The sequence below is a fragment of the Varanus komodoensis genome, unplaced genomic scaffold (genome assembly GCF_004798865.1).
Source record: "Varanus komodoensis strain SLA01 unplaced genomic scaffold, ASM479886v1 scaffold2, whole genome shotgun sequence".
Lineage (NCBI taxonomy): Eukaryota > Metazoa > Chordata > Lepidosauria > Squamata > Varanidae > Varanus > Varanus komodoensis.
In genome coordinates, this window is record NW_025335568.1 from 35,630,296 (window position 1) to 35,655,319 (window position 25,024).

Here is a 25,024-nt window from a genome sequence, read left to right on the forward strand (position 1 = left end):
TACACTCATGGAGCTGATATGTTTTCTGAAGACTTGCAGACTAATCACTTTTAAAATCGTTTTGCTGGATATATAATTATCATCTTGACATCACTCCAGGAATTCCCTGTTGGTAGAGACATCAGCAAGACAATATTCTTGTGCAAGTGCTCCTGACTAATTACACTGAATTCCTTTCATGACTTCCTTCAGTTATAACGTGACTTCTCAGGCAGGTTTCCTTTTCATTTCTCTTTCATCACTAGTAAATATGAACCAAACCTTGTAGCACAGTTGTTTATATGGTACTGTGATTGTCCATAATTGGGTCAATGTTGACACCAAAATCATGGGAATGTTGGCAAGCTGAGGCCAGTTTTGAGGCTGCTTCCACATCAGGGCTCTTAGTGTTGCCAACACTGGTTGCACACGGCTATCCATGCTGAACTTGCTGCTCTTCATGCAGCAAAGTGGGGGAACCAAGTGTGTGAGTCGAGGGGTAATCTGAGGAGAACGGAGAGCAGGAAAGAACTTGCATATCATGCTGGTCCTTTACCACTTACACTGGCTGCCAATTGAAGTCCAGGCCCAATTTAAGGTGCTGGTGATGACCTATAAAGCCCTAAATGGCTTGGGTCCTGGATACGTGAAGGAGCGCCTCCTTCCCTATATGCCCTTCTAGCCCTTGAGATCTCAGGCAGAGGTCCTTCCTCGGGAGCCCTCCTTGAAAGAGATTAGGAGGGTGGTTACTTGGAGAAGGGCTTTTTCTGCGGTGGAGCCCCGATTGTGGAATACCCTCCCCAGAGAGGTTTGCCTGGCGCCAATACTTTTTTCTTTTTGGCGCCAAGTGAAAACCTTTTAATTTTCCCATTATTTTAATGTTTAATTGGTTTTAATGTAGTTTCATCTTACTGAATTACGGGATGCTGCACCATTTTATTTGCCGTTTTATTGGTTGCTTGTTGCAAACCATCCCATGATGCAGTAGATGGACAGTCTATAAAAGCTTTAAATATATAAATAAGGAATTCCCATCACTGTTGCACTGAGACTTGCAAAACAGTGCTCGGGTCTGTTGACGTTCTCTGTGGCTCTGTGCATGCGTGAGCGAGTCCTCCTCTTTTCCATGACCAGGGTGGATTGGATTAAAATCAAATCGATTTAAATCACAATGTAAGCCTACATTTAAATCATAGTTTTCTGCATAAAGTCTCATTCTTGCTAGTAATCCTAATATTTACAATCAGATGTACGTTTCATTTTTAGAATAGCAACTTTTCAGACTAGTTTTGCAGCTATAATAAAAATTACCAATTTGGTTGTACTATTAGAAGCACAGCAAAGATGGATAATTATGAAATTATTGCAAGATTTTTGCATTGTGCATGCCTGCCTGCCTTACGCATACATAGAGGAACTTCATTCAAATATTCCCAAACTGAGTCTCTTTTACACCCTGCTGCCATTACAGGTTTCTCCCCCAGGAAAAGAATATTATGCTAAACCTCAGGCTGTACACAAAAAAAGCCAAAGATTTGTGGCATATTCTGAAGGTTTCAGTTTCATTTTTACTGCTTGCCCCTCCCTCCTTGCACTTAGCTTCTTGTGCAGATCTATTCCACTCCCAACAATCTCCTTCTATTCATTGAATGCTTTGAAACTTATCACTTAAGAGGTAAGGGATAAGTTCTGTGTACATAGATTTGCAAAGGAACAATAGGATTAAGGTCTTTGCCTCAACTTTGTACATTAATTTTATAACATTTTTGCTGTGAAGAAGAGGCACGTGATCTCCGCAGACACAAATTCACAGTTTTGAGAACTGTAAAAAAAAGCATTTGTGATAATACATTCTAGATAGAAAAAAGGCCAATAATCGTACAGAAACCTCTGGAAGAGCATGACACTGTGAATGGATTTATGGAATTCATTTACCAAAAAATTAAACATTGCGTGAATGTACAGCCTCATGCTACATAATTAACAACTAATCCTTATTTCATGATGGACCTTTGGAGTATAATGTATCTTAAATAGAAAACTATCTTTAGATAGATTTTTCCTCAAAAAGCATTTTATTTTAAAAATCTAATATAAATTTTTAAAATGTGATTTTTTATTTTTATCATTTATTTGTATCCTCTCTATCTATGATTCATATGGAGCCATGGAGCTTTGAAAGCATGTGAGTCCTGGTAAAACCATTCACTGGGACTGGAAACTGGACCTACCCATCACAAAACTAAATGCCCTTCTATTTCTTCCCACTTTTGTCGCACTGATATTTTCCATATGTCAAAGAAATGTATCAGTTATTGCAAATTCAAAGTCTGTATCTCTGCATCTTTCAAAATCCTAGACCTTGAGGTGTGCTCAAATTCAGATTTAGTCCACTTCAGAGGATTTGGACTTTGATTCAAACTTCTCCCTCTTCTTTTTTGAAACAGGTCAATGAGATTTGGAGTTTGGACAAATTGGAAGCACATCCATACTATGTATTGGCTCTTCACATGTTAGTTTAGAACTGCCCACTGCATCTTGTTAAATCAGGAAGTCAGATTCACAGCTGTGGGAAACTGGGCTGGAGTCCGGGGAGCCAAGCCCAGGGAATTGGATGGATTCCCACCCCCAAAACACATCCCTCGGGTGCATTGCATTGGTACAGAATTTAGGTTTATGTTTCATGGCTAAGGAACTGAACCTGTGACCACCCAGACAGCATCTAGGGGGCCACAGGATACTTCAGATTCCTGGATGTGAGACCAAAGACACAGCTCTGACCTCGGGGCTGGGAATTTGTACTCTAGCCACCCCCTCACCCACACACAGCTGGTTCCAACAGAATCATACCAGGTGCCTGTCCAAGATCTGGAGCCTGAGGAAAGAGGGCAAGGTGGACAAGCTGAGGAGGAGGCTGCAGAGGCCAGCATATGACGTGTTCTGCATCCTATGCAGTCTTCTTCCCTCCCCTGCAAAGTGGGAAAGGCAGGGTCAAGGGAGTGGATGTGCAGAGATTGCCTTTGCTGCTGCTCCTGTTCTGCACTGGATGCCCTGCAAGTCCTACGAGTTTGGAGGCTTTCAGGCATCTCAGTGGGAGTTAGCCATTGCTCTATTACTTATTGTCAGGATGAATTGACATGATACAGTATAAAAGGTTACTACAATTGTTGCTAGACAATAGAGCCACCAACAGATTCAGCACTGCCAAGTCTTTTAATTCCCTTATTACCTCTTAGTGAGTTGTAGGCTTTCTTCTGCATGGGCAGGTGAGTGCAGTGAAAACGGCCTCCTGGATGCTGGAGAATCTCGAGGGATTCCTGGAAGGCCCTGGGAAGAAGAGCCACTGTGCTGCCGTGGCTGGCATGTTGGACAGGGGACCTGGGGACCCAGGTTCGAGCCCCACTGGGCAATGGAGTTCACTGGGTGCCATTGGGCCAGTCACTCCCAGTCTCACCTACCTCACAGGGTTCTTGCTGTGAGGATAAACATAGAGGGGAGGAAAACTTCCTATGATGTGTTGGGTTCCTTGCAAGAGGAAGAAAAGTGGGATATAAATATAACAAAGTAATAGCCTGGTTAGGTGCTCCAGTCACTCAGTGGAAATCTGAGGTGAAGGAGGCAGTAGACATGATTGGTCCCAAGACGTTTCTCTCAAGGAAGAGCTCATTCAGCCCCTTCGTTTGGAGAACAGTGAAACAGCAGAGACTAAAAAGCTAGAGGAAAACATGACGCAAACCTGACGGAGCACAAGGAATCCTTGAGCACAAGCAAGAGCTCCTTTTAGCGTTTACTCTGCTGTGGTGAAAGGGGTGAATAAGGAATGTTCTCCCACTCTGTACCAGCTTTTCTGGGTACCACATGGCCTTCTTCAACTGGCCAGGAATATTGTGGATCCTTCAGACCATGGCAACTACTCAACTTTTGAGCTTAACAGTTCTCATAATTGGATGCCACTTTGTCTGCAGTACATATGCATATATAGCACTGTCTAGTCCTCTACTGAGAGATATTTTTCAGTTATCGCGGCTTGAAAAGATCTGGGGGGTTTTGAATACCACACCCTTTTCAACTATTGTCCTTCCTGGCTCATAATGCTGGACCAGTCCTCCAGATTCTTCTGCTTCAGTCGAGATAATTCTGAACTGTTGAACCTCAGCCAATGATCAAAGCAATCTTTGCTATTTTGGATTTAGGATGGCTACTTACACTTCACACAAGAAGATGAAATGCACCACAAAGGAGAAGAAGGCAAATGAGGGCATGGATTTTCATATGCTAATGTGTATGTATTGACATCATCTTCATCATCACTTCTATAACACCCACAGCTAAAACTCTCTGGGTGGTTTACAAGAACATATATAACGCAATATAAAATACAGACATCAATAAAAACATCAGAAGTGCCACACAAGATTTTAAAAACAAATGTAAAGCAAATTCAAAAAGCCACAAAAGCTTGTATAAATAATCAGACCTGTTTAAGCAGCTAGCATGAGCGCCAGTATAAAAGTAAACTAATTAAATGATCTGTGGTAGAGAACAGTCTTAGACTAGTGCCAAAAAGATATTAAAGTTGGTGCCAGCTGGGCATTGGTGGGGAGTTTGTTCCATAATTTGGGAGGGGACACCACTGAAAAGGCCCTTCTTGTTGCCGCCATCCAAGCCTCTGAGTTGCCCTCAGCCCAGGTTTTGATCGTTCTATCTGGGTAGATTGCAGTTGGGACATACGTTCCATCAGGTATTATGGCCCCAAGCTGTGTAGGGCTTTATAGGTTAAAACAAGCATGGACATTTATTTAGAAATGGTTACTATACTTTAAATAGCAATTTCAATTCTATATGTGACTTGTATTTTGAAAGACAGTAAGCGAGACCTGTGTCTGCTGAGTCCGTTGCACAGGTGCAAACTTTTGGGCAACATCAAGGCCTGGTTGACTTGCAGTTCTTCATTTTGGAACAGGATGGGGACTTCAAATAAAGGATACATAAAGGCTGCAAAGTAGGACACATGGGTGCCCTATTTGGCTTTTGAATTCCAGTGAAAGAGAAGCCCTAACACACATAAGGAACAGGGCTGAAATGTTGCTGCCCCAGGAATGGGGAATATGTGGTCCCCTAGAGGCAGCTGGCAAATCTAGACAGTGTACTAAAAAGCAGAGACATCAACCTGCCGACAAAAGCTTGTGTAGTCAAAGCTATGGTTTTCCCAGTTGTGATGTATGGCTGTGAAAGAAGGACCATAAGGAAAACAGCACCAAAGAATTGATGCCTTTGAATTGTGGTGCTGGAGAAGACTCCTGAGATTCCCTTGGACTCTCAATCAATTTCTTAAAGGAAATCAACCCTGACATCTCTTTAGGTCAGTTGCTGAAGATGAAACTCAAATACTTTGGCCACCTAATGAGAAGAAAGGACTCCCTGGAGAAGAACCTAATGCTGGGAACAGTTGCCGACAAAAGGAGAAGGGGACAGCAGAGGTTGAGGTGGCTAGATGGAGTAACTGGGGTGGTGGGTGTGGGCTTAGGTGGATTCCAGGGGATGGCGGAGGACAGGAGAGACTGGAGGAATGCTGTCCATGGGCTCATGATGGGTCAGGCATGACTTTGCAACTAAACAGGAAACAGAGGTTACTGGAGTGCAACTCCCATCAGCCCTAACCAGCATAGCCAATATGAGGGGCAATGGGGCTTGCAGTCTGGCAGCATCTGGAGGACCACAAATCCCCTAGCTCTGCCTTTGGTAAAGGCCACTTTCTTCCACTTAGCCTTTAGCTGCAAGATGGAAGAAAATGTCCCTGGAAGGAAAGGAATGAACGGGATGTAAGGGTGATGAACAGAATTAACATGAGATGCTGTAGCCCAGTGGATCAACTGCCTGGCTGCTAAAGACACCATTAACTTAGGAATATTGGCAATGAAACAGTGTCACCTTGAAGCATGCCGTGTGCGCGCGCGCGTGCGTGTGTGTGTGTGAGGGAGGGTGGGAGATTTCAGTTAAAGACTTCGAGATCAGAGTTGAGTTAAAGCAAACAAACAAACACCCAACCCTAAATCAAGCAACAACATAAAATTTGTGTTGTGGTCCTTCATACTTGTTAGCATGATAAAAGCTGCTAATTGATTTGAGCAGGAGGAGACTAAGCTGTGTGAGAAGACTGGAGTTTTCATGGCAAATGCTCTCATGGAAATCCTAATGTAAAGTTGATGCATTTAGCCACTTAGAGGAGATGCAAAACAACATCCTTGAAGTGCCATTAGCTGGAGCTAATGCGTGTACAGCCCCAGGCTCCAAATAATGACTTCCTTATAAGTGATTTTAAAAGAAAAACCCCAGCCTTTTCTGAAAAGGGTAGTCAAGGTTTCTGGGGAAGGGGATCTGTCTTCCAGGATTCCCCTTGGGGTGCCTCTTCCCCCTGCCATTCTCCATGGGGCAACATGTGACATCTTCTGAATGCATTGTGGAATCCACCACTAAATACAGCACATCCTTGAGCCAGGGAGGAGAAGGAGATGTCATCAGAGAGGAGAGGTGAGTGGTTGGTCCAAGCTCAGTAATTAATTCTGAGCTGTGAAGGAAGGTAAACACTTTTGCTCAGAATCATCCCCCCCGCCCCGCACATTCTCCTGTTAGCTTTCACTCTTCCTTGCCATGCTTTTAATTTTTTTTTAATGCTCTCTCTCTCTCTCTGTGTGTCCATCCACATAATGGTGTATGTAAGTCTATATGTGTGATTTGTATGTTTGAGAACCAAGTTGCCAATAAGCAAAAAGTTTAATTGTTGAGGTTAGGGAAAGTGACCTTTAAGGGAGGTGCAACTGGGTTGGAGCCTGGATCACTGCTCTCTCTCTCTCTCTCAATCTCTCTCTCTCTCTCTGTATGTGTTTACAGGTATGTATACCTAATATATATTTTTTAAATCCAGTCAACTTTAATTTTAGAAACCCTTCAGAGATCTCACTTGCAGTGAGTTTTGCCTACAGAATGAGCAGATACAATACGGGACAGGGTGTATTATGCTGTCTTAGTACTTCCTTATCGAAAGTGGCCATTTTTGATAGAGGACAGGCCAAGCCCTGTTTAAAGACCATACAAACAGAGCTCAGCCTTGCAGCTGCAGGTCGCCAAAACCTGGCTAGCAGGCTGAGCAAGGCACATAGTTTCCCACATTATCTATACACATAATGCAGATCCGTGCACTCATTTTGGTGAAGCACGTCTTCTTTTTAGGATGATTCACAAGGGGCCACCTGACTCTTACCCTGTTTTCTTTGAGACCTGAGGCAGAATTCAAGGAATTGCAACCTGGCCAGCTGGAAGACCAAACACAGTAGAGTAGAGTGGCGGTACAGTCCCAAAGAGTGCTTGCAAGCGGCCATTGGCTGTTCCACATATAACTGTCTCAGCAGTTTAGGTAGCTGGGGTGCACAGCCTGGCAGAGCTCTCTGGGCAATGCAAATATTGGGTCAGGCTCTGGAGCCAAGCCTGGAAGAGGCAAAGAAGACTCAGCCCACCGTGCTCCTTGGAGCTCAGGTAACACAAGCGGGACCAAAGTGGCGCTCAGTTACCACCACAGATCCTCCAGTCTAGAAATGGGCCTTTGCCCAGAGGCTACTGAGTCACTGCAGGGTCCTCCTGGGGTTCTCCCATTTCCCAGGAGAAAGAGCACTTGCGGGAGAAAGGACGGGACTCTTCCCCATGTCTTTTAGCCACTTAGAGTACAAGAAAGAGGACAAAGGAGCTGTGGGACCAGAGCTCAGTGGCAGAGCATCTGCTTTGCAACTCAAAGGTCTCAGTTTCTATCCCTGATATTTGCAGTTCAGAAAAGGATCAGGGAGCAGGCAAGTACAGATTGTGTTAAATCGGTTCCATCTTTGTTACACAGATGATCAAATGTCTTTCATTGCATCACCTGCTCATTGATGCAAACAGAATTCCTTTAAGGGACCTCTGGGAATTTTGTTCGACTTATGCTAGTGCATATTTGTACCGTCATAACTTCCAGTTAACTGGCATAAGTGCGCTTCACATAAGTATATCCCCCCACTTTTTTTTTTAAGTCCACAAGTTTGCAGAACCTACATGACTTGGAAAGGTCAGACTGCTGTGGATCCTGCAGGTCAGGTCCATAAACCTCCAAAATCATTGTAATCTGCTGCAAAAATCTTAGCTATCAGGAAACAGCTCATGTGGAGGACTCCAGCCTGAACACCTGGACAGCCATCAGCTGTACTGGTCTGGACAGAAAAACAGTCTGACCTCCAGTAAGGCAATAATAACCCTAAGAACCTTCCTATATCGTAGACCATGAGTCCTCAAAGTACGGCTCGCGGGATGGATTAGGCCTGCCATGGCCATCCAGGAATTTATTCATATTTCTTTTCAAGCTATAGTCAAGCCCTCCATCAGTCTGAGGGACAGTGAACTGGCCCCCTGTTTAAAAAGTCTGAGGACCCCTGGGCTAAAGGGTTCTCCTGAAGAGCTAGAGGAAGGGAAAGAGCTCAAACTACTGACAAAAGATGCAAAATATTGAATCACTATAAAAAGTAGGGTGTGGCTATCTGGAGAAGCCCAGAAGCCCAGAGTGGAATCTCTCAAGGGTTAGATTACATTCTCAGGCTGGGGTTCCTCACCCTGTTATAAAGCTACTGCCACTGTGGATTTTAGCATTTTCAATTGCAAAAAAAACATAAAGAAAAGGATCAAACCAAGCATCTGTCTAAGACAGAGTTCTGTTCGTTCAGTGGCCAACTGTCTGCCTGTGAGAAACTCACAAGCAGGACAGAAACGTGGCAGTATTTAGAGCATGTTGGTGTTGGCCTATGTATGTGCAAAAATAAAACAAGCTGGAGAGGATTCTGCACCAAAACAAAAACCCTGGTGGCAACGAGACTTTTCTAGGGTATAGAAAAGATCCAGTCTTTAAAAAACTGCAAAACATTTTCCTTTTATTCTGCACAGTTACAAGGAACCTTTGTGTATCCTGCTATTTGCCCTACAGTTGCTAAAAGTTCTAGGCCATCAGCACTGTGCTCAGCCCTGGCCCCAGGTCTAACCCACAACCCTTCCGATGAATCCATTCAATACTGAAGAGCCTTAATTTAATATCCCGGGGCTAGATTTAACTGTGCTCAACCAATTGTTATCAATTTACCTTGCAGCAAAGCAACCCATGCTACAAATGCAGGGTAGAGGTGGAAAACACAAAGCCTGCATCTCTGCCTTTCACAGTCATCTGAGATTCCATTTTGCTAAACCAGCCAACACTAAAAGGTTCAGAGGTCCAATTTGATTTGGCTAAACATCCTCAAGGTGATATACTTATCCAAAGCACTTTGGTCTGTGAAATTCCATAAGAATAACCTGTCACAGGTACTTTGTCTTTCAAAGAAGCCCAAGGGCAGCAGGAGGGGGGTGGTGTATTGCTCCAATGCTTTTCCTTCAAATAAGGGAAAAAAGCCATATCATTTCAATCTAGTTGAACAGATATAGTCTTGAATGCTCTCTCAGCAATGGCCTGCAGCACAGGTCAATTCAAATGTCTTTATAAAGGATGGCAAGAACACTCTCACAAAAGTGGCTTTCTGTACCTATTCTTCCACACACTGTGGCTCTGGCAATGCCCCTCCAGATCTGCCAACTGACTGAGAGCCAAAGCACCCTCACCTGTACAGGTGTGCTTAGCAACATGCAGCCCAATCAGCCGCAAAGTAACTTCCATTGGGTTCAATGAGATGTGCTCCCAAGTGAGTGTGTATCAGCTTATATCTAGGGGTCTTCTAACTCAAGAGAAGGTGCAGGGGCCCCTATGCTCAGGCCAGCAATCCAGGCTGATTTGGGTCCTTGCACCTACTCAGGAGTGGAACTAAAAAGTAGATGTGGCGTCATCACATATGTGATTCATTTAAAGCAATGTCTATTCTGACCCAGAGTAGTTCAGCAGTAGGACATACATGGCAAATGTATGATAGTTTATGTCAGATTGATTGAATGCATGCTGGTGAACCTAGCCTTGTAGCCTTTGCCATGGCTGCCTTCATGCAAGGAGGCACCTCGGGGTGCTTAAGAATAAATCTGGTGGATCCAGGGTGGCTAGGAGCCAGCTCCCTTTTGATTGGAAGGAGCTCCACAATCTGCTCTTTTGTCTTCTAAGCCAGAGGGTTTCATTCTCTCCCTGTTAACATCTGGGGCTGGCAGCTGGCCCTACTTCCTGCTGAAGAACCGGAAAAGGCCATCTTCTACAGCTATTCTAACTAGTAAGATCAGAGGATTTGACCTCATAATGAAATCGTTAATTACTTGTTTTGCGAATGCTGTTTTATTATGTACTTGTTATGAATTTGGTTTGGGTTTTCTTTCTATGCAAATATATTCTGGCTTTGTAATGTTTTATAGTGAGTTGCTTTGAGCATTCTGTGTGGAAGAGCAGTATACAAAGTAAATGAGCGATACGCTTTTCTTTTGCTCTAAAGTAGGTGCAGATGATCCAGGTTAGGAACGAAGTGTGTAGAGGGTGGAATTCTGATTGCACCCACATGGCCAGTTACCAGGAGCGAAAACAGGCTGCACGGGCGGACCAGCGTTTCAGCTCGCCCTGTGTTCTGTCCAGGGTCCTGATGCTTTGCCTGCCCTCCCAGACTCCCGCCTCCCATCGCGCATTCATTCTGCTGCTTGCTTACAGTTCGCTCACCCTGCCGGTTACCAAGCGCTCTCAGCCTGCCAGATCTTCCCATTGGGCACCAGCTCCTGAGCAGGTCATGCCCTTCAGCAAGAGTTTGTTTGCTTCTGCTCTTATTTCCCATCAGTTATTATTAGGAGCAGATTACTATGATTGCTTACATATCTAGCTTCTGATTCTCCCTGCAGTTTTCATGATGCTTCCTTTTGCTACAACATGCTTTCCCCCTTCCATTGATAAAGGCTTTCCAGAGCTGAAGATGAAAATGGTTTTAACCACAGTCTGGCTTGCTCCCCCATTTTGTTTGCAACAGAAAGCATCGATGTATTTATTTATTTATATTTCGATTTATATCCTGCCTTTTTCCTAAAAAGGGCTCAAGGCAGCTTACATCATTCTCCTCCTCCATCTTATGCCCACAACAACAACCCTGTGAGGTAGGCTGGGCTGAGAGTCTGTCACTCGCCCAGAGTCACCCAGTGGGCTCCATGACTGAGCGGGGACTAGAACCCAGATCGTCTGAGTCCCAGTCCCAGGCTCTTAACCACCACACCACACTGGCTCTCCCATTTATTTAAATCCCATTTGCAGTTTTCTCGCACCCTTTTCAAATTATGTACTTTTTGTGCAAAGGCTGAACAGCACATTTAGAAAGGTCAAAAATTCTGTAGGGATTTTGGTCAGGAGATTTATCATTTGTGGTTGAAAAATAACCTTGGGAATACTCCCTGATTGTATTAGATAAGCTTGTGTTGATAGGAATGTTCTTACAAGTAAAGTTTCCACACACATGGGGATAAAGAAAGAAAAGTGGAAAAATGAGTTTTATGGAATTTGGAAGATTAAAAAAAAATGTTATGGTGCAGACTTTCATAGACTTCAATCCACTTAATCCCAGTGTGAAAAATATAACAATTCATTAAACTGGAGGAAGGATAGGCTAGGATTTGTTGAGATGGAGAACCTGCAGCCAACCAAATGTTTCTGTAATATAACACGCATTAAGAATTTTTAAAGAATGCAAAGAAAATTTGATCCTATATCAAAAACAGGAAATATGTCTCTATAACTGACTTTTGCACATGCAAACTGGAAGGTGGCCAATGTAATGCCAGTTTTAAAAAAGGGATCAAGTGGACATCCTGAAAATTATAGATCAATTAGTTTGCCATCTGTTCCAGGTCAATTGGTGCAAAGCACTATTACATATAAAATAAAATGCCTGGCTTCTGCAAACAAAAGTCCTGTCTCACCAGTTTTGAAAGAGTTCTCTGAGAATGTTGACAACAAGAAATCTGGGCAATCCACTAATTACTTTGACTCTGAATTTTTATTTGGACTTTCAAAAGGCTTTTGAAAATGCCTCTTGCCAAAGACTCCCAAACAAATCATGGGAAAAGAGGTGAAATCCTCTGGTTAAAGAACAGGAAACAGACAGTAGGAATAAATGGACAATTGTCATACTGGCGGGATGTAAACCGCAGCTTCCCATTCATCTGCACTGTGACCAGTGTTTTTAATCTTTTTCATAAATTATCTGAACATAAGGGAAAGCACTAAGATGGCTAAGCTTGCTGATGGCGCCAAATTATTTAGAGAAGTTAAAAGAAAAAGAGACAGTGAAGAGTTCCACAAGGATCTCTCGAAAGTGAGGAAACAGACAATGAAGACATATAAATCCTGATCTCACATGCATTTCTACTCAGCATCAAACCCCTGATCTTGTCACATACTGGGTGGAGGAAGTCTGTGAGAGAGAAACCCCTTCTGACAGGTCACTCTGCAACCCCCTTCATCTTAGAGATGGTGCTCTATGTAAACTCCTCCACTGCAGCAGCTGAAGGGCCCTTCAGTTGGAACACCTTCTGCTACGATTCACTGGGCCTTTGAACTATTCCTTTTTAAAAGGTTTGTTGAATTAATGCATAATTTTGCCAGGTGTTACAGCACATGAAGGAGCTACCAGCTACAGACCTCGGTTGATCTGTGCTCATTTTTTATATCAGTAGACATTTGTTAGTCTAAGATAAAAGGCCCAGCTCATTCTCATGCCTTTAAGAGGACTCTGAAATGAGGATGGCAGTCACAGGCCAAAACTTTGAACAAATATCCTGTGCAATGTTTATTAGAACCCAGCAAGGCAAATTGTGGCTGCAAAAATTACATTAAGTATGTTGCTTAGGTAATAAGTGTTCACCTAGTAATGCTAATAGCATGCACCAAACAGCCATCTGATAAAACAATGAGTGTTTATGACACAAGGAGATATGAAAACAGGTGCATCTAAGCAGAGAGACTCAACTCATCAAATGCAGGCCAAATCTAAACTCATTCAAATTCATTCTGTTTATTTCAATTTCTGGGCCATTTTTCTGCCAGACCAATCCTCAAGGCAATTACAATAAAATACAATACTCCTACAATAATCATAACATCTGAAACAAAAATGAAAGAACACGGGGAGACTTCCATCTGGAAGCACCCCCCGACACCTTTGCAGAAAATAAACTGATCAGAAATTGTGTACAGATACCAGGTCTGGGAAAAGAGAAATCTTTTAGTCTTGCTAATCCCTTTGCTTCTTTAGCATCCTAAGGCACACTAAGTAGGGGTGGAGAATATCTGCCCTGCAGGTCTAATATGGCCTGCAGAGTTCTGTAAACCAGCCCACAAAGCCTTCTGTATGGGGATCAATAACCAGTAATGAGAAGTTAAGCGGGAACCGTTTCCTGGGTCCACTGCAGGCACTAAGTGTAGCTACAGGTAGATGATAGGCCTAATTTTTGCGAGAAGCCAGTAGGCCTCGGGGAAGGCATGAGGATACCAGTTACCAGGGCTGTGAAGTTAACTGGGATAGCTAGGACTTCCCTCACCTCCCCTTCCCTGGGCTCCCAGGAAGGGGGCTGGCTTGTGTATACCAACCGCTTTTGAAACAGGAGGCGTGAGGAACTGTACAAACTCCATGGCAAGGGGTGTTGCTCTTTGGCTTTCCGTATGGAACCAGGAGTGTGCGAAATGTGCGACCACTTAGTGCTCTTGGCACATCAGAAATCTCTGTGACTAAAGCGACAGCCTTCTCCTTGTGCATCATGACAATTCATACCATAACACCTTCTGTACACAACACACACACCCTTTGGAAACCACACTCCTCCTGCTTTTGGTCTCTTGTTTGGGACCCGGCTGCAACACTTGCTGGAGGACTGAACAGTAAGGATGATAGGTGGAAGCAGGCTGCCACCACCAGCTTTCCACACTTCATGGCACTACAAGCCTCACGTGAACAAAAAAACAACATTCTATAAGTCAATGCCGGCTTTCCGGGGCTGGAGGGAAGGGCTACTGTTTCACCCCAGCTCAGAGCGTGACACTGGTCCTTAGCTGACCTGCCTCTTGGTGCATGAACCCGGCTTAATATGCATGTGTGTGCAGCCTTTCACATAAAACTTGCTTCTTATTTAGCAAGTAAGAGGTTTTCGGGATCCCTGGCATAAAAAATGCAGACTGCTAGAGGAATATGATGGGCAGGACTGTAAACAGCATCCTGCTTTCTATTTTGGGGACACACAGGACAATGCAGTGTGAGCAACTGATTGGAAAAATAAAGCCTAGCCACCCCCTTATAGGAACAAACTATGTTTAAATACATCATCCCTTCTCTTTGGTAAACATGGTGTCTACTAATATATATTGAGAAAATTAGTGTTTTCATGCAATGTTTTATGCTACATTACCTAAACTCAATACGAAACTTACACTCTGTGTTTCATTGCTAGCAATGGATCACAATGTTTCGCTACCAACTATCGGTGTCACAGCAATAATTTGACAGGCAATAAAAAGAGAATAAAGCTCTTTCGTGCAGTTTTTATACTCTGTTCTCCACAGTTCCATTCACTGAAGTGGAAGAAATGAAGATGTACTGCCTAACCAGTATGTTTACATGCATCTAACTAAATATTTCCACACATCAAAGATTAATTGAATTACTTATATAAATAAAACTACTTCTGTTTCAGTAACCAGATGGAATGAATTTTTGAACTCCAACCATGGTATTTGTAGAGAAGAGATTTTGTATTACATTATGACCAAATTCTTTCTTTCTACTTCTATGCTGCCCCGCAACTTGAGAGTTCTCTTACAACTTCTGAAACAAGCATATAAAATGAAATCAATAAAATAGATAAAAAACAATAAAACTAGATTATATAAAACTGTTACTGTCTTTCGACACCACTGCCTCACCTGGGTCAGGTGAAAAGGTGAGATAGAGCTGGGCAGTGTCAGTGCACTGGTGGCACCTCAGTGCACACCTTTGGATGACCTCACTCAGCGGCTTCTTGTAGATGTTAAAAAGCATGGGGGGGGGGGCAGAACTGAACCCTGCAGGACTCCATAGCACAACTACCATGGTGCAGAGCAAGAGCCCCCCAGCACCACCATCTGAAACTGGTCAGCCAGATAGGTGTGAAACCTCCACAAAGTGATGCCCCAGCTCCTAACCTGACCAACCATTCTAGAGGGAAAACAGTTTTGATCGACAGTTTTGAAAGCTGCTGAGAGGTCACAGAAATGGGAGAGAGGAGAACCTTGCAGTAATTTCTCATTTTAAATGCTGTTATCACAGCACTAAAGTCTAACCTTTACATAGTTATCAACATTCTGAAAAAAAATTGATTCTCTGAAGATACTTCAGCTAAAAAATGATGCTTACCTGCCACCTATTCCTGCAATCCCCCTTTGGTCCTTTTTCTGCTCTGGGATGTCACAGGTACAGGTACAAAAACTGGCTCGGTAGCTTGGCTTAGGACCAGCCGAGTTTCCTTGACACTCTGCTATTCGCATCAGACAACTGAGCACTCGCTTCTGTGCATATTGGGAACCACACGCTGGTCCACCTTTCCACCCCCAATTATCTCCTTTTATTCATTTTAGCACCATGCAAAGAACATTACACCAGCTCAAAAGAGCAAGGTGACGAACACCAGATTCTGTCTTGGCAGAAAGCGATCTCTGTGCATAAAATTCACAGAATGTGTTGTACCAACAGCAACAACCCTTTAAACACTGACTGGGGGTCAATATTGGAAAAAGGACTGTCGAGATTTGAAAATGGAGTAGCTTTGGATGAAGGTGTCCAAAGGATCATGTGCTTCTTTACAAAGTTTGCCTGCCAATGGAGATCTTCACTGGTTGGGCTCATGGCCTTTCTGCACTCACTCCCACCGGCAGAAGTAGTTGGATGGAACCTTCCAGCAGGAGGTTCTTCCTGCAATTACATCCTCTCAATGGAGTCCCCCCTCAGGCAGAAGCACCAGCCATACCCCTTGTGATCTTTTCTGGATCAGGAAAAGGCTACCCTGTTTCAATGGGCTCTGGCCATACTCTTGTCTGGGTTTACCAGTTCGTTGCATTGGGTTTTGTTGCGCGTTGGCTCTAGTATTGAAATGTTCTTTTTTATTTGACAAGTTTCAGTTGCATTGTAAGAATTTTTATGCTATATTGCAGGGGTGGAGACTGTGTGCTCTCCTCCAATGTGAGTTGGATTGCAATTCCATTACGCCTGGTCAGTACAGTCAATGGTGAGGGATAATGAAAGATGCTGTCCAACAACACCTGAAGGACCAAGTTCCCCATCTCTGCCATTGTTATTTGGTATGTTTTAATCCTTGCTATTCACCTGCTTCTAGAAATGCAGCAAATTCCTAAAACAATTTGCTTTGTTTTAGCAAGGAAGGTGGGATATAAATGTGCTGTAACCATGTGATAATTGAAGAATAATAGGAAAATTCACATGCTCTGGACTTCATTCTTTTTATTAGAACCATCTCTTCTCGTAAGTGGCTTCTGAAAATGCTTAGTGTCTGTTTTTTCCTTCTAAGGTTATACAAATGTTTTTAGTGAAGAATTCTCCCCACCCGTTTCCCATGGAAAATGCCCTACATGATTAAGTGTTCTTTTTCTTAAAAAACAAAATATGATTTGCTCGACAAGTCCAAAAAAGGCACGAAACAAATCCTTTGCCTATCAACACGCCCACAACATTTTGAGAAGTTAATACGGACAGGCATGGAAATCAACATTTAGATGCTGATATGCTTAGGAAGAAGCTGCATGTGCGCACTTGGAAGCATGGCTTCGATGCACGGAGGCTGTGTGTGTGCATCAGACTTGGAAGTACTTTACAAGGATCAGGAGAGAGTAAAAGAGAGTCAAAACCACAGCACGACATGCAGAAATTAAGCTTCCTGACGAGAAAGAATGCCATCTCTGAGCCATTAGCAGTGCAGGGGCTGCAAAATTGAAAAAAGGAGGCAATGGAGGAGGGTGAACCAATCGAGAGACTCAGACAGGCTGGAATGGGCAGGGTAGAAAATTATCTTGGAAAATAATATTGTAGAATGCCAGGGATACAGATTCTGGGCATGCCACTGCAATTGGTGAGGCAATGGATTCACTTGTGTTTATTTATTTTATTTTATTTTATTTTTATTTTTATTTATTTATTTATTTAGGGAACTTCTATGCCGCCCCATTCGCCGAAGCCTCGGGGCGGCTCACAATCATAAATAAATAACATAATATAAAACAATATAATTTAACAGTATAAATTAAGTCGTCCTGGCCAAAGAATAAAATAAATAAATAATATTAACAATTAAAATAACGTTTGAATAAAAAGGTCTTCGCCTGGTGCCGAAAAACAAATAACAACGGCGCCAGGCAGACCTCTCTGGGGAGCGCATTCCATAGATTGGGCGCCACCGCAGAGAAAGCCCTCCTCCGGGTACTTACCCTCCTAATTTCCTTCCCGGAGGGTTCCCGGAGAAGGGCCTCTCCCGCTGATCTCAAGGGGCGGGCGGGCATATATGGATGTAAGTGCTGCTTCAGGTAACCAGGACCTTTTGTTTACTTTTGTTATTGATTCTTGAGGTGTGTCACTAAGTCTTCTGAGGGAGGAAGGAGGGAGAAACAGGGAGGCCCTTCAATGAGGCAGAAAGAGGCTGGAGGTGAGTGGTGATACGTCAGAGAGATGCCTGTAACAGGCCCCTGCCCTGTGAATGAGCCTGATTGCTTTAGCACCTACTGGTGGATCTGAAGTCCAGTTCAACTGCCTGGCCAGCTGGCTTCCCTACAAGGAATGGGAGAAAGAGATGTCATTTTGTACTTTGCTTCTGTCAGCAAAATGTCCCAGGAATACAACTTTTCCTTTCAAGTCTTGGAAGGTACATTATGCCATTCTCATTCTGCTCTGGAAAATGGCACCCAATTCATACGAGCAAACAACAGGCAGCAGACACAAGGCCCCCACCTAACCCTGCAGCAAAGAAGGCAACAGCAACACAGGACCAAAGGGAAGTAATAGAATTAAACCAACACTGTGTGAACTTGAGCTGCAGCCCTAATTCTTCCTCTTATTCATGGATAGAGAAATGGGAAAAACTCATTTCACAGAAATGTGGGAGAGAATATTCTCCCCATAGAAGAGAAATTGTCCAGCAGTTAAGGGTGGGGTTCATGATTAGTTTTGTCAGCAACGTGGCTTCTCCTTCTCTGCTTCCAAGATTTGAAGACAGAAGAAAGAATCTGCTAATGTGCCAGAAATAGGAGATCACAGCTTCCCATTGACAAACAATTTCATGTTAACGGCATTCTTTTTTACCATCCCTCTGCATGGTAAATTATCCTCTAGAGGAAAGAAAAAACAAGGGGTTATGATAGTTACTGAAAAGTAATTATAATTCAGTATATGAGCTAAAGAAAAGCCCTTATAGAAACCGTCTGTGTTATTGATTTGAGATGAAAAGGCATCTTCTTGCTTTTGTTTACACTGTCTGAAAACAATAGGGCTTTGCTTCATTTTGGCTAGAACATAATTAGACCAAAAACAGAGTTCGCGGATACTTTGTGAAATTGCAAGGAATGTTGGTGCTTGCTGTAGTGTAGCTTGCTGACCAATAACAATGAAGCAGTAAATAAAATGTTTTCTTCAGCAAAGCATTTGGAGAAGACAAGTGGGCCCTCAGCAAGCTGTTTTGCTCGCTCTGCCCTTGAAGTTCTGCCTCTGACACCATGTTCACATGTGCAAGCTGCCATTTGCTGCCATTTTGATCAAAGGCTGTAAAGGGAGGGGAACACCAGCTCAGAGGATCTCCTGAGATACATTTTTACATGGGCTAATTCAAGGATACTGAACCTCTTCTAGTTGAAGGGCTGAATTCTGCCGTGGAAAAGCTGTCTGGGGACCATATTCCTGATAGGTAGCCCCAGAAGTACCAAAAATACCAGCTTTTTTTTAGCTTAAAGCTGTCATGGCTGGCAGTTGATCCTTACTAGAGGGAGTAGTAGAGGATTGGAGGGTTTTAATTGTATTTTACTGGATTGATTTTTAATGACTCCACATCTGGCTGCTTCTATGGGGTTGCCTGGGGAGCGCATGGGCGCCACCATTGAGGTGGTGTTGGGCAATGGTCGATATGGCATTGGGGGTTTAACATGTCGGCATAGAAGAAGGAGGGACAGATGGTTGACACCTGTTCCCCCTTCTGGTTATTCCCCCAGCTGGAAGGTTCCAGGTAAGTTTATCAACTGCCCCTCAGGCCTGACAGTGCTGCTGCTTAACGCCAGGTCGGTCCATAACAAAACATCCCTCATCCATGACTTAATTGTGGATGAGGGGGCCGACCTGGCTTGCATTACAGAGACCTGGGAGGGAGATGGGCAGTGGGGATGTATCCCTCTCTCAATTGTGCCCGCCTGGGTATCTGGTCCAGCACCAGCCACGTCCGGAGGGGAGGGGAGGGGGGTCGCATTAATTTACTGAGCTTCTATTCTTCTTGCTGGGCTTCCTGTTTTCTCAAGACCAGGTCTAGAGTGTTTATACCTGACGTTGGGCGACTGAGACAGTTTGGGGATTCTGCTGGTGTACCGTGCACCCTTCTGCTCATCAGACTCCCTGCCTGAGCTGACGGAGATCGTCTTGGACCTGGTGTTGAAGACCCCCAGGATGTTGGTCCTGGGGGACTTCAATCTCCATGCCGAGACTGTTCTGACCGGGGCGGCTCAGGACTTCATGACCTCCATGACGGCCATGGGGCTGTCTCAACATGTCACTGGCCTGACCCATGAACATGGTCACACACTGGACCTGGTTTTCTCAATGGGGCGGGAAGAGGGTGATCTGAGGGTGAGGAATTTGCATCTGACTCCCTTGTCATGGTCAGATCACTTCCTTGTGAGGTTTGAGCTCAGAGCCGGCCTTTCCCTCTGTAAGGGTGTGGACCCTATTATGATAGTCTGCCCTCAGAGCCGGATGGATTCCTGAAGGCTCTAGGGGATTTTCCGGTTGATAAAGCTGGCGCTCCTGTTGATGCTCTGGTTGAACTATGGAATGGGGAAATGGCCAGAGCAATTGACACAATCACCCCTAAGCGTCCTCTCCTGCCAAGCAGAGCCCATCCATCTCCATGGTATACATCTGAATTACGGGCGATGAAGCGGGTTGGGAGACGTCTAAAGTGTAGGTGGAGGAAATCGCAGGATGAATCTGACCGAACATGCCTATGAGCTCACGATTGAGCCTATGCTGTGGCAGTGAGGGTGGTGAAGAAGAAATTCTTCTTCATTTCCATTGCCTCCTCACAGTGCTGTCCAGCGGAGCTCTTTCAAGTGGTACATGGGCTGATACACCCTGGCCCTAAGAAAGATCCCGTACCACCTTCGATGGCCCGCTGTGACAACTTTGCCCAGCACTTTAAGGAGAAAATCGCTCAGATTCGTCACGAGCTGGACTCCACAACTGATTCAGATCCTTTAGGGGAGATGCCAATGACTCCGTCTGGTCAGATATTAATGGATGAATTTCAGCTATTGCGGCCTGATGATGTGGACAAGGTGCTTGGACAAGTACGTCCCACCACCTGCTTACTTGACCCTTGCCCTTCTTGGCTGCTGACCAAAGCCAAGCATGGGATTGGTGCCTGGATCCAGGAGGTTATCAATGCCTCTCTGAGGGATGGCCGGGTGCCCGCTCCTTTAAAGGAGGTAGTAATCAGGCCTGTCCTGAAGAAGGTGTCCCTGGATCCAGAGATGGTCGCCAATTATAGACCGGTGGCCAACATCCCGTTTTTGGGCAAGGTGTTGGAACGGGACAACTCCAAGCACTCTTAGATGAAGCTGATTATCTGGACCCATTTTAGTCTGGCTTCTAACCCAGGTGTGGTACTGAATCTGCCTTGGTCGCCCTGTACGATGACCTGTGCAGGGAGAGAGACAGGGGGAGTGCGTCCCTGTTGGTTCTCCTGGACCTCTCAGCAGCCTTCGATACCATTGACCATGGTATCCTTCTGGATAGGCTGGCGGGATTGGGAGTGGGGGCACTGCTTGGCAGTGGTTCCGCTCCTATCTCGACGGCCAATTCCAGAAGGTGGTGCTGGGGGACTTTGGCTCTGAGCCATGGCAGTTATGCCATGGAGTACCGCAGTGTTCCATTTTGTCCCCTTTGCTATTTAATATCTACACGAAACCACTGGGAGAGGTCATCAGGAGGCTTAGGCTGTGGAGTCATCAGTATGCTGATGACACCCAGCTCTACCTCTCTTTTTCAGCCAATCCAGGTGAGGCAGTGGCTGTACTGAACTGGTGCCTGGTCAAGGTAGTTGGCTGGATGAGGGTCAATAAACTGAAACTCAATCCAGACAAGATGGAAGTCCTGTTGGTGGGTGGATCAAGCTCCTGGGTAGGGGACTTGGGCCTTGCCCTGGATGGGGTTGCACTCCCTCTAAAGGACAGGGTCCACAGCTTGGGAGTGCTCCTCGACCTGGAGCTGTCCTTGGAAGCTCAAGTGACTGTGGTGGCGAGGAGCACTCTCCTTCAGTTTCAGCTAATTGATCAGCTGTGTCCCTACCTGGAGGAAGATTGCCTAGCGACAGTGACACATGCATTGGTTACTTCCCGGTTGGGTTTCTGCAACGTGCTCTACATGGGCCTCCCCTTGAAGACAGTCCGGATACTTCAGATGGTGCAAAACAGAGCGGCCAGGTTGCTGATGGGGACTGGGCGTTATTCTCATATAACCCCAGTGTTCTATCAGCTTCACTGGCTTTCCAGCGAAGTCCAGGCTCAATTCAAGGTGTTGGTCATTACCTATAAAGCCCTTAACGGCTTGGGACCTGGATACCTAAAGGAACGCCTTCTTCCGTAATTGCCCTCCTGCCCCCTGAGATCGGCAGCAGAGGCCCTCCTCTGGGAACCCTCCGTGAAAGACATTAGGAGGCAAAGTACCTGGAGGAGGGCTTTCTCTGCGGTGGCGCCCCGCCTATGGAATGTGCTCCCCAGAGAAATGCGCCTGGTGCCGTCATTATATGTTTTTCGGCGCCAGGTTAAGAACTTTTTATTTCAGCAATATTTTAATAAGTTTTAATATCATGCCTTATATGTTTTTATTGCAGCCAGTGTGGGTCAATAATTTTATCTATGTTATATTTTATTGTATTATCTATGTGAGCCATCCTGAGGCTTTCGTGACAGGACGGCGTATAAATACTTTAAATAATAAATAAATAAATTTCAACTTTTCAGAAGGGTGAGATGGACAGTGTGAATGTCCAGTAACCACCAAATGATTGCTGGTTTGGGAGAAGAGCGTTGAGCAAGATGAAGGAGAGGTGGTCAACTGAGAAATCTTTGAAGGCACCATTAGGATCCAGGTGGACTGGATTTGGCTCTTGGATCTGAAGTCCAACATCCCTGGCTTATGATCAGATGGGGTTTTAAAGCAGGAATGCCTAACCTCTTTCAGCCCAAAGGCCAGCTTCCATTTTGGAGAAGTTCTCAGGGGCTACACTCCAGTGAGGCATGGGGCAAAACCAAAAGAAAGCATATCAGCATATTTTAGCTTAAAGCTCTCACTGCCACTGTCTAAGCCCTAGGAGCAGCACCGTGACCTCAGAGTGGTGAGTATGTGCAGGGGGTGGAAATATACTGCAGATGGGAAACCATCAATGATCAGAGACTGGAAGAATGAAGGTGGGGCCTTTCCAGCAGATGGAAACCCCAGAGGGCCAGATGGAAACCTCTGGTGGGTTGGCTTTGGCCCTTGGGTTTCAGTTCTGCTCCTCTGGGCTAAATCCTTCTGACTAGGTGGTATGTGAAGTGAGGGTTTTCAGCTTGTTTAATGCTATTGACTATTTCCAGACAAGGGTTTAATGCTATTATCCAAAGATACAGCAGGTATGAGCAAAAAATGTAAGCAGTTGTTTTCTCTTTTTGAGACTCTGTCCATCCGGATCCATGTTACCAGCCACTTTGTATGCCCAGTGAAGGATCTGATGTTGATCTACCAGCTTCTGACCTACACTATGAGGATCCTCTCTATTACAGATAAATGTTGGAGTGTATCGACCCCATAGAACTCAAAAGAGTTGAATTTTGATGGCAGTGTCAGCAAATGAGAGGAAGAAAACAACGTATTAGTTGCAGGATTGCAGTGACAAATGGAAATCTGAGAACTCTTTTCTTACTAATGCATTTCCCAGAGCCAAAGATGCAAAACAGAGCTCTGGAAATATGTGGCTCTAATATGAAGAAACAGATAGGGATTGCTACATATGGAGAGCCAGCAAACACAGAGTTCCCCTCTGGAAACGTCTAAGTCAGGGGTTCTCAACAATGGGGGGGTCAGTTGAAGGGTGGCAGGCGCAGATTTGTTTGTTTGTTTGTTTGTTTATTTATTAAACCATTTTTATGCCGCCCCATTCGCCGAAGCCTCGGGGCGGCTTACAACAATAAATAAAACCAATAAGTTAAAATATACATATAAAATAATCATAATAATTTATGTGCTCAGGGAGTGGGGAGACTGGTGCGATCGTGCGCGCAATGGGGGGAGACTGGCGTGATAGTGTGCGCAATGGGGGGGAGACTGGCGTGATCGTGGGCATAGTCGCGGGGGAGACTGGCCTGATTGCGGGCACGCGCACAGCAAGGGAGTGGTGGTGGCGGCGGCAGGTGCGCACGGCGAGGCGGCAGCTTGCTCACTCGGAGATCATTTTCTCTGAGCGAGTTCAAAACCTCTGAGGTGGGCCAGATAAATGAGCATGGCAGGCCGGATTCATCCCGCAGGCCATAGTTTGAGGACCCATAGTCTAAGTGTTCTGCTAACCAATCAGAACCTGCTGCAAAGTCCCTCAGACTTTCTGCTCCACAGTTGAATATCTGGAAGGCTAACTTATTATCCTATATCATGATGTAAGGTTTACACAACTTTTGGTCCACCTTATTGATTGTTGTTGTTGTCAGTCGCGAAGTCGTGTCCAACCCATCGCCACCCCATGGACAACACTCCTCCAGGCTTTCCTGTCCTCCACCATCTCCCGGAGTCCACCTAAGCTCACACCAACTGCTTCAGTGACTCCATCCAGCCACCTCATCCTCTGCCGTCCCCTTCTTCTTTTGCCATCTATTGTTCCCAGCATTAGGCTCTTCTCCAGGGAGTCCTTCCTTCTCATTAGGTGGCCAAAGTATTTGAGTTTCATCTTCAGTATCTAGCCTTCTAAAGAGCAGTAAAGGTTGATCTCCTCTAGGGCTGACTGGTTTGATCGCCTTGCGGTCCAAGGGACTTGCAGGAGTCTCCCCCAGCACCACAATTCAAAGGCCTCAATCCTTTTGCGCTCAGCCTTCTTTATGGTCCAGCTTTCACAGCCATACATTGCAACTGGGAAAACCATGGCCTTGACTATATGCACTTTTGTTGTCAGGGTGATGTCTCTGCTTTTTAGTACGCTGTCTAGATTTGCCATAGCTCTCCTCCCCAGGAGCAAGCGTCTTTTAATTTCCTGGCTGCAGTCCCCATCTGCAGTGATCTTGGAGCCCAGGAAAATAAAATCTGTCACTACCTCCATTTCTTCCCCATCTATTTGCCAGGAGGACCGGATGCCATGATCTTAGTTTTCTTAATGTTGAGTTTCAAGCCAACTTTTGCACTCTCCTCCTTCACCCACACCAAGAGGCTCTTTAGATCCTCTTCACTTTCTGCCATTTAGAGTGGTATCATCTGCATATCTGAGGTTGTTGATATTTCTTCCAGCAATCTTAATTCCAACTGGTGATTCATCTAGCCCCACCTTTCTCCTGATGTGCTCTGCATATAAGTTAAATTGGCAGGGCGACAGTATACAGCCTTGCTGAACTCCTTTCTCAATTTTGAACCGATCAGTGGTTCTGTGCCCAGTTCTCACTGTTGCTTCTTGACCTGCATATAGGTTTCTCAAGAGACAAATAAGATGGTCTGGTACTCCCATTGCTTTAAAAGCTTGCCACAATTTGTTGTGATCCACAAAATCAAAGGCTTTAGCATAGTCAATG